This window comes from Panthera uncia, unplaced genomic scaffold, assembly GCF_023721935.1.
Source record: "Panthera uncia isolate 11264 unplaced genomic scaffold, Puncia_PCG_1.0 HiC_scaffold_1292, whole genome shotgun sequence".
In the NCBI taxonomy this organism is placed as follows: Eukaryota; Metazoa; Chordata; class Mammalia; order Carnivora; family Felidae; genus Panthera; species Panthera uncia.
Genome location: NW_026057912.1, coordinates 167,132 through 177,396, shown reverse-complemented (window position 1 = coordinate 177,396; position 10,265 = coordinate 167,132). Strand labels below are relative to the sequence as shown.

At 39.3% G+C, this 10,265-nt stretch overlaps 1 pseudogene; it reads left to right on the top strand.

Annotated features, from left to right (window-relative positions):
- The first annotated feature begins 399 nt into the window (after positions 1-399).
- LOC125916882 (protein LSM12 homolog) lies at positions 400-910 on the top strand (annotated as a pseudogene).
- Positions 911-10,265: the final 9,355 nt, after the last annotated feature.

The window sequence follows — 10,265 nt, the reverse complement described above, 5'->3', positions numbered from 1 at the left end:
TGTAGAATCTTTATTGATAATAACCAAAAACTGGGGGGGGGGGGGGGACTAAAAGTTAATCAACTAGTCAATGGATAGACAACAATGTGGTCTAGTCATACAATAAAATATTACTCAACAGTAAGAAGTTACAAACTACAGATACGTGTGGAGATGGATGAGCCTCAAACACATTATGCTAAGTGAAGGAAGGCAGACACAAAGGACCACATAATAAATGATTCCACTTATAGGAAATGTTCAGAACAAGCAAATCTATGGATATAGAAAGTAGATCAGTGGTTGCCTGGGACAAAGGTGGAAACGAGGATTAACAGCAAATAGTAAGCTGTTCTCCCAAGAAGGCGGCTCCTCCAAGGCAAGTAATTAAACATTGGGAGCCAGCTTTCCTGAGGGAGGATGCCGGGGCAGCGGCTACAGGGTGAGGTGGTAGCCTTCCACTACCAGTCCAAAATGCTTTAAAATGTCTCTCTTCTAGTTGAAATCCCAACCATGCATAAACTTACAGTACATTTCAGATGTGGAAATAATGACCGAACAGAAACCCATCCTCCACTAGCTGCACTCAATGTTAGTAAGCTTGCCAGCAAAGCATGGACAGAGAAGGAGGAGAAGCTGAGCCAGGCTTATGCAATCAGTACTGTTGTCTCCCTAGAGGGCCAGCAGCTCTTCCAGACCGTACACAAGACCTTTAAAGACTGTAAATGGCAAGAAAAAAACCTCATAGTCATGGAAGAAGTTGTTAACACACAGACCATACCAAGTGGAAAACTGTAAAAGCAAAGAGAAGCGTGCACTGAGCCATGTATGCAAAATGGTTTAAAAACACTTTAGAGACACTGAAAGTCAAAAGATACTGCCGCGGTCACAAGCCCAGCAATCACAGAAGGAGACTGCCCTGTTATCCTGAGTCCACACACATGGAGGACTCTTCCAGCATCCAGCCAATGAGGCAATGGTGGTGGCTTCCCGGAGGAAGGCCAAGAGAGGGGAGGGATCCTATATTTCCTATTGATTCTTGTTAACAAAGGGTCAGCATTTTCAAATATTAGACTTGAACAAAACACATAACAAAAAAAAGCAAAAGAATAATTTAAAATTTGAAAAAAAACCCAGTAAGTAGTAAATAAACAGTGCATAATAAAACTGATTTTAATAAAGCAATCATCATTGTTGCACAATTAGATACATTTACTAAAAATCATAGAGTTGTAGGCACGATATGGTTGGATTTTATGATATGCAAAATATGCCTTTAATAAAGTTGAAAAACATCACTTATATCCTCAGAAAGTAAGAGACGATTTTGAAGACTTCAAATAGGATCAGAATGACACACATACAAAAAAGTAAAATTCAGAGAACAAAATAAACTTTTCAGAAATTAAAATGTTTGAAGGAGGAATGAAGAACACAATAGGTGGTTTGCAAGATAAATCTAATGAATTCACCAAGAAATAAAAAAAAATAGTGGAAAAAAGAGAAAAATGGTAAGAAAATCAGAAAGTCAGTTAAGGAAGTCAGCATTTGAAAAATAGGTGTTCCTCATAAGGGGACAGAGAAATGGGAGGAAATTTCAATGAAATAATGCAATGATTTCTCAAGACCTGAAAAACATGAGTTAATAGTCCAAAAAGACTAAGCATAATAGACTACACCAAGTACTTTATTGTGAAAGTCCAATAATTTGGGGCCAAAGAATTTAAGCTTCCAGAGAAGGAAAACAAAAAACAAAAAACAGAATGATTTGAGTCTTCTTAATAGCAACAATGGAAATTAGAAGCCAGTGGAGCAGTCTTAAGAATTCTGAAGGAAAATTATTTTCATTCTTCGATTTTATATCCAGCCAAATTGTCAATCTACTATGAGTATAGGTAAAGATATGTTCAGACTTAGAAGGTCTCAGAATATTTACCTCCCACGCACCTTTTATCAGGAAGCTACTTGACGTATTCCACCAAAATTAGAGTCTAAATGAAGAAGAAGAAATAGGAACAAAGAGATCCAGCACAGAAGAGAAGCAAAGGGAATACCTGTGACAATGATGGGTGATCTCAAAACTACAGGTGTGCACAAGTCATTGAGGACAAACAGCCCATGTTGGAAAACACCAAAAGACTCTGGGAGAGTGTATCTTCAAGATGAAATAGATAAAACAAACAAACAGCAAACAAATATAATGCATCTTACCCTCTCAAGAGTAAATTTAGACAACTGCTAGAAAATCTGTAATTGAATTTAACAAGTACGAAGAAATTTTCACAAAATGACAATATTTACTTCAGCAAACAAACAAACAAACAAACAAAAAAAACAGTTGTTCAGACAGGAGATGAAAAGTTCTGAAATGTGTTTGCTGAGCCATAACAACGCATACGCTGAATTTTGATCTAGATAAATTTACAACCATATTTGATTGATGAGAGAATTAAATGGTATATATGTATATTTGGGACCAGAAAAAAGAAAGCTAAACCCACAGCTTCCATTGTGAGAATCCATAAAAGAATCAGCTAAGAGAGTGGAAACTGATTGCCTATGGTGAAAGGGGAAATGGTGGAGAAGGAGGAGGAGCACTACTGTTTCATTTAACAAACCTTATAGATTCAACTCTTTCAACCATACGCAGGTATAAATTTGACAAAAAATAAATACTTTTTTTCTTTCAAAAAGAAAGGAAAATATAGAAGTGCAACCCTGACATATTTTTTCTCCATTGAGTTCTTGGTGTTGTTAAGACACTTTCCTGAGCAGATTGCCAGTAAGGCAGAAGACTAGGGATCACTACAAGAGCTGCAACCATTTCTTACCATGAACTAACAAATAAATTGTCATAGGAAATCTACAAGCAGATTCATTAATTCGCTAATTGTGCTTCCGTTCTCTAGAGAGATCTATCATGTCCTCATTGATAAACTCTCAATTTCCCAACAGATGAATTCAGCCACAATTCAACAAACACTTTCTCATCATTTAAGTTGACATAAAGCAGTAGAATATGAACAAACAGTGAGACATCAGTTTTTAGTTAACATATTTTGACATCAAAATGGGGAGAGAAGGAAGATAGTGAATACATTTTTTTTTCACTTTGCAAATCAGAAGTTAAACATGGTTGAGTTTATTCATTCAACTGAATATAGTAGATTTTCCTTTCTCCTATAAGGTTCTGTAAGTCAATGGGTTATTTAAAGTCAATGGGAATAAGTTGTCTCATATAGGGTATCTTTCAACATTGAATTGTCAAATATTAAAAAGGCAAATAGTCTACCTCCATCCCAGTAACAACTTCTCTTCTATTTCTAAATTCTATTTTTTAAAGCATTTTTACTTATTCTTCCTGAAAAACGTATGAAAATATGGTTGTGATATTTTTGTTTACCTAGAAACCCAAGTGAGCTCCTAATTTTGTACCTAATGCCAGTTTCTTCTTTTGTGACTCAGACATGAACGTGACACATTCTCTGTTTGTTAATAAGTTTCATAAAGTCCAAAAACCTTACTGAAAGCCAATTTTTTCCATGGTAAACTCAGAGCTGAACTTTGCAAGGTCATAAGAACATGTAAGCCTTAGCTACTTGTGTATTGATTCAGTCCTAAAATAATGTTTCTGTCACTCAGCACTGAGGTTTATACAATTCAGAAATAACAACAATAAATAGCATCAAAGTTCTATTTAAAACCAATATAAAAGCCACAATTTCTGACAGGATCTCAAAATATGAATATTATCGAGCCTTAGAAGCCAGCCAGCACACTTGCATCAGTACTAAGTCTTGAGAACAACTAATCCTACCACATTTGTTAAAACATATCCAACTGCTAGGAACTGAAAACCTCGACTCAAATTGGCATACACAATAGGAAACTTAATTGCTTCATATAAAGAGAAGTCAAGGGGTTGGGCAGGAGCCAGAATTAGTTAATAGTGTCTCAAAGATATCATCATAGACCTAAATTCTTTCCATCTTCCTCTATAAGCCTCGATGCGTTGGTTCTGCCCTCAGCTTGGCTCCCCTCGGGGGCTGCCAGAATATTGCATTTCTGGGTGTGATATCCATATACACCAACATTCAGAAGAAGAAAGGAGCCATGTCTTCCTTTGCAGAAACCCATGAGCAGATTTTTCTTACTCATTGGCCATGATTGGGTCAAATACCAGTCCTGGATTTTTGAGGCAAGAAGAGTGACATGACCATGATTGGCTAACACTCAACATCTGGAATTAAAGATTGTTTAGGAGTCAACCACAAAGACTACTAATTTTAACTCCCAGGCTCATTCTGTTATTCTACTCTTTGACCTCCCAACCAAACTTTTTCAGTGTGTTCTCAAAAAAAACCCCAATTATATCATCTTTCTCAGTTTCTTGGAAACTTATATTGTCTCTTTTCTCTTCTCTCTCCTCCTGTACATAAAACTTCTTCCTTGTCCCAAAGAGAGTCAAATATACTCAAGTCTCTCCTTCTTAAAAAAAAAAAAAAAAAAAAAAAAAAAAGATGCCTTCTCTACCTCCTAAGTCACCCTCTCATTTCTCATAATCTCCTCAAAGCCAAAATGTTGAACTTGCTAATTCATTAGCCCAGTTTTCTCATTTCTCCTTCACTCTTTAGTCAATCTGGCTTTTGTGCAATAACTTCACACAAAAGTCCCACTGAGATTATCAACAATCTCCTTGTTATAATGGAACTTTTGTCCCTCACCTTAGCCTTTGACAATATTAACTAATCATTTCCTTGTAAAACATATTTTTCCAGTGAATCCCATCATGACCCACATGCTCCTGGTTTTCTTTTAACCTTGTGATTTCTCCTGGTCTCCTCTATTAGCTTGTTCTCCTATACCCAGCCATCAAGTGTAAGAATTTCTCAAGTCTCAGTCTTTAGACCCCTTCCTTGTCACCCTATTCTCCTGAGATAAGTTCACCATGCCCATGATTTTACTTATCTCTATATGTCAATGGCTGCCTAAAAGAAATACCTTGCCTTATCTCTTAGCAACAAAGCAACCATGAACTGGAAACAAAGAAAAGACCTCAGTGGCCCCATAGTTTTTAATCGAATATGGCAACCTCATCAAGACCAAGTCCATCATGTTTCACATCTGATTATTTGTTACCTTCAAAATCCCAAGTCTCCTAAATCATCAAACATCACCCAGATATAAGGATAGCTACGCATATATCCTTTAATCTGAGATAATGTTCCACCTTTCCCAAACCCTTCACTTTTTCTCTCTGCCTTCTAGAACTCATGGTATATTATTGAAAATTACTCTTTTCATCCTCATCATCTCCACAGTTTTGCTCTAGTTGAAATCTGAATATCTCCTGATGATTCCTCTTCCCTTGCAGCCGTTTTTTAGTGGATGCTGCTTTTTCTCTTACATCCTGCTCACCTTTGGTCCCAAAAGTAGGATAGGAAGCCTCTTGCTTCCTGTTGCTTTCATAACATTTCTCCTCCACTTCTAAAAAAACACGTATTTTTTTTTAGGACATCTAAAAAAAAGGACTCAGGACATCACACTTGACAACTTGCTATCCCCTCTTATTACTGCCATCTACTGATCTGCTGCCAACCCCCTCATTAATTGATCATATTAGTGTCTAACTCACTGTTTCTCATTCTACCTATTCCTATGACCACTTTCATTTAAATAGTCAAATAAAGGAACCACCCAATGCCTTGATAGCTTTGTTCCTTAGTTTCAAGGACCTTTTCTTCAACTCTTCCTTCATTCCCATTGTCCTTATCTTCACAAAAAGCTGAGTGCCTTCTGAAATATATATATCAAACCATCTTATTTTCTTACCATCACTTCTACCATCTCTACTTCCTCTCATGCTCATCAGTTACCTGCTTACTTCACAGAGAAAACAGAAGCCACTGGAAAGAACTTCCTCAGTTTCCCGCAACCAAATTACAAATGTATCTCTTTTGTTCCTTCTCGCCTTTCATAATGAATGAGGTATCCCTCACCCTTCCTATGCCTACTTTCTTCACCTATGTGCTGAGTCCTGTGGCCTCTTGCTTTTTCAGGAACTTGATCAAGGAAGTACCACTGCCTCTCCTGTATTTTATCTTCTCCCCTCTACTGTCTCATTATAAGCATTTAGGCATGTTCAAATCTTTCTCTTCTGAAAAAAGAAAAAAAAAAAAACAATGCTACCTCTGACTTTATGTCAGAGGAATCAATGCTTCTAGTTAAAGGCATTTTCTCTCCTTTACAGTGAAGCTTCTGACAATGTTGTCTACACTTGCTGTCTCCTTCTCCTAACCTCCCCCCACTCATCAATCTTATGCAGCCAGGTTTCTGCCCACACCTGCTCCCACTCACCACTCCATAGAAATTGCTTTTTCCAAAGTTACCGAGGGCTTCCTAGTTGCTAAATCCTACAAACACTTCTCAGTCTTTATTTTGTTGACTCTTTTATAATGTATAAAACATATAACACAGATGACTGTCTTGAAAATTTCTTCCTTTGGTTTTTGTACTCTTGGGTTTTTTACTCTAACTGTTCCTTCTCTACTTCTTTTGCAACGACCTTTTTCTCTGTGTGTCCCTTAGTTGTGATCCTTGAGGTTCTGTCCCAAATGCTTCTCTTTTGCTTCACAACTTCTCCATGGGAAATCTCATCTATTTCTGTGGCTTACATTATCATCTACAGTCCCACAAACATCTCAAACCCCAAACGCTAAAACTGAACCCAGTGTTTTTCTCCTGAAGTGACTTCGTTGGTAATCCAATGAATGGCTGTGATATTGTGATTTATAAGCGTGAAAATGAATAAAGGCAACCTCATTTAAAATAGAGTCCAGAAGCCCTTGAAGGGGAGCTCTCATGCATATACCACTCATCTCAGCCTATAAAACCAGCAGTAAGGAGGAGGAAGATGATTTTTACTTTGACATTGGGAGGACACTTTTCACACAGAAATTTATCTCCTGCTCCTAAAAAAAAAGATCCCTCCTTGTCCCAGCAACAACACACTGATCGCCACTTGCAGCCAGTAAGAAACAGCCACAACCTCAGACTCTTCTTCTTCAATGATCTTTTGTTCGGAACAACCCTCCCTAGTTTCCTCCTAAAACTAACCTTCTCTTCAGATTTGCTTATGGTTTTGGTTTTGCCATAGCTTGAATATCCCGAATGGCAATTCTCTGCTATTCCCTAATAAACCCATGTTTTGCTAGTAAAAACATTTTACTTTTAAGGTTGATGTAAGAACTATTTCTCATATATTTGATCCTTGTCCATGGTTCTTGGCTCCCAGCTCCTAAACCCCTTGGAATTTCCTAAGTGATGATAGCAATAAAGATGTCTTTTGTTATATGGATGAGGTGACTTTTGAACCACACCTAAAGATGGAGGCTGGTTCCCGGAAGAAACAGCCTGGTGATGAGAGGGTTAGAACTTTCAGTCCCACCCCCCTGACCTCTGGGGAGAAGATAGAGGCTCGAGATTGAGTTCAATTATTAATGATCACTAATGATCAATCATGCCCATGTAATGAAGTCCCCATAAAACCCAAAAGAATGGGTTTGGAGAGCTTCTGGGTGGATGAATAAGTGGAGGTGATGGGGAGTAGTTTACCTGGAGGGCATGGAAGCTCCATGCCCTTTCCCTGTACTTTGCCCTAGGCATCTCTCCCATCTGGTTGCTCCTACATTATATCCTTTTATAACAAACCAGTAATCTAGTAAGTAAAATGTTTCCCTGAGTTCTCTGAGCTGCTCTAGCAAATTAAGTGAACACAAAGAGAGGGTTGTGGGAACCTCTGATTTATAGCCAGTCAGAAGTACAAATAACAATCTGGACTTTGTGACTGGCATCTAAAGTCCAAGGAGAGAGTCGTGGTAACCTCCAATCTGTAGTCTGTCAGCCAGAGGCACGGTAATAGCCTGTGATTTATGACTGGCTGTTGAAGTTGTGTGTGTTTTGCCGGGGGCAGGGGTGGTGGGGGGCGGTCGTGGTGGGGGGCGGTCTTGTAAGACTGAACTCTTAACCTGTGGAATCTGATGCTATCTCCAGGTTGACAGTATCAGAATTTAGCTGAATTCTTGGGAACCCTACTGCTGTCTGAAATTGCCTGGTGGTATATGGGGAAGCCCCCCTCTTCACGTATGTTAAAATTGGGTCCAGGAACCATTTTAATGGCCCCATTTCTCTCCCACCTTCAACATCTCATTCAGGCACCTGAATGCTTCCTGCATCCATTCACTCCATACCCCACTGCCTCGTCCCTACTACACAGCCTGTCTCTTCAATGGGATGAAGCCACAGCCTCTGAACTGAACCCAACACATATCCTCTTTCACTTCTGGGATTCTTGCACAATACTCTCTTCATGGAAACTTTCCTACACCCCTCTCTCCCTAGATGTTATTTATCTTTTAAAAATGAACCTTAGGAAACTTCACCCACAACTTCTCCCACTGAGACACCTGGCTCCTTGAATAACATTATATGTGACCCAAGTGCTCAAGCAAAGCCTGAGAGATGCCCACACGGCACTTCTAACTCACCCTGTGGTCACCCATTCTTGCAGTGCTATCTCCTTTTTTTTTTTACATGAATTTATTTTTGAGAGACAGAGAGAGGCAAGAGCACAAGTCGGGGAGGGGCAGAGAGAGAATGAGACACAGAATCCAAAGCAGGCTCCAAGCTCTGAGCTGTCAGCACAGAGCCTGACACAGGGCTCAAACTCACAAACCATGAGATCCTGACCTGAGCCGAAGTCAGGCGCTTAACCAACTGAGCCACCCAGGTGCCCCAACAGTGCTATCTCCTAAAATCCCCTCCTGCCCTTCCCGGTTCCATAATATCCTTAAGCCTTGCCCAGGCTCTTTTACATCACAGTATGATCATTACAGTGGTCTTTGATTGGGTTTCTATTCCAGTCTGGCCCTGCTCCAGTGCACCCCTCACCAAGCTGCCAGAGTCCCCTGCCCAAAACACGAACCTAACTTGTCACTTCCCTGCTATGAACTCATCAATGGCTCCACTGGCAATCAGGCCAAAATCAAATCCATTAGCTTAATGGAAGACCCATTCATATTCTGGCCATTTGTCAACCCCTTTTAGGCCTCATTTCCTTCCTTTCCCCAGTGTAAGTACCCTCTGCACAGCCACAAAGAATGCTCAGTTCCCTACTGTGAGGAGTTGTTTCATGCCTATGGGCCTTCCCATATGCCACTCTGAATATTCTTTTCTTTCCTGGTCCAGCTGATGCCTACTTACTGTTTAAAAACTACCTCAGGAGTCACTTCCTCCAGGAAGCCTTCCCTGACCCCGTAGCCCAGTTAGATGCCTTCATAAAATCACAGCACTCTGCATGTGCACCAAACAGAGCATCATTTTTTTATGTGGTTTTCTGTAGACTGTAAGCTTCATGTCTTGTTCAGCTTGTATCCTATCACTTAAGACAGAGCCCAGCATATAATAAGTGTTTGCCAAATGATTAACTGACGGTGAAGAAATGGACTTAAGAATTTATCCCACACATTGTCAAAATCAGACATTGTTTAAAAGAGTGTAACTGGAACAAGGTCTTACCTACTAGACTTCATTTAAGCTTGGAGGGGAAAAGCTAACGTGAAAGGAAATCTCTTCTGAACAAATATATTGCCTATCTAAGCTAGAAAACACTATAAGAAAGGGTCAAGGGTTGGGGCATCTGGGTGGCTCAGTTGGTTGAGCGTCCGACTTTAGCTCAGGTCATGACCTCGCTCGTGGGTTTGAGTCCCGCGTAGGGCAGAGCCTGGAGCCTGCTTTGGATTCTGTGTCTTCCTCTCTCTTTGCCCTTCCCTGCTCATGCTCTCTCTCTCTCTCTCTCTCAAAATAAATAAACATTAAAAAAACATTTTTTAAAGAGAAGAAAAGGCCAAGGACTTTCTAGAAAATAATGAAGTAAACTTTTTATTCAGGCAGAAACTGTTTCTATAAATACAGGCTATCTTGCATACTTTTACTGTCCTAGACATAAGTAAATGACTCATTCACATTAGAAGGCTTACAGAAAATTTACTGTATTCAGGTATTCTAGATACATATCTTATTATCTGACCTCAATAGCAAAGAGGCATGTAATGGTGTATTTGTAATACAGCTATCCAAACAAAACAAAAAGAAAGGTTAAGCAATGGTGAAAGAAATCAGTATAGACAAAGTTTATAATTGAAACTGAAACCAAAAAGATGCCTTTTTTCCCCCTGAAATATAGCAGAGCATTTTAGCTGGCATTATTTGAATAAATTAAATTCTCA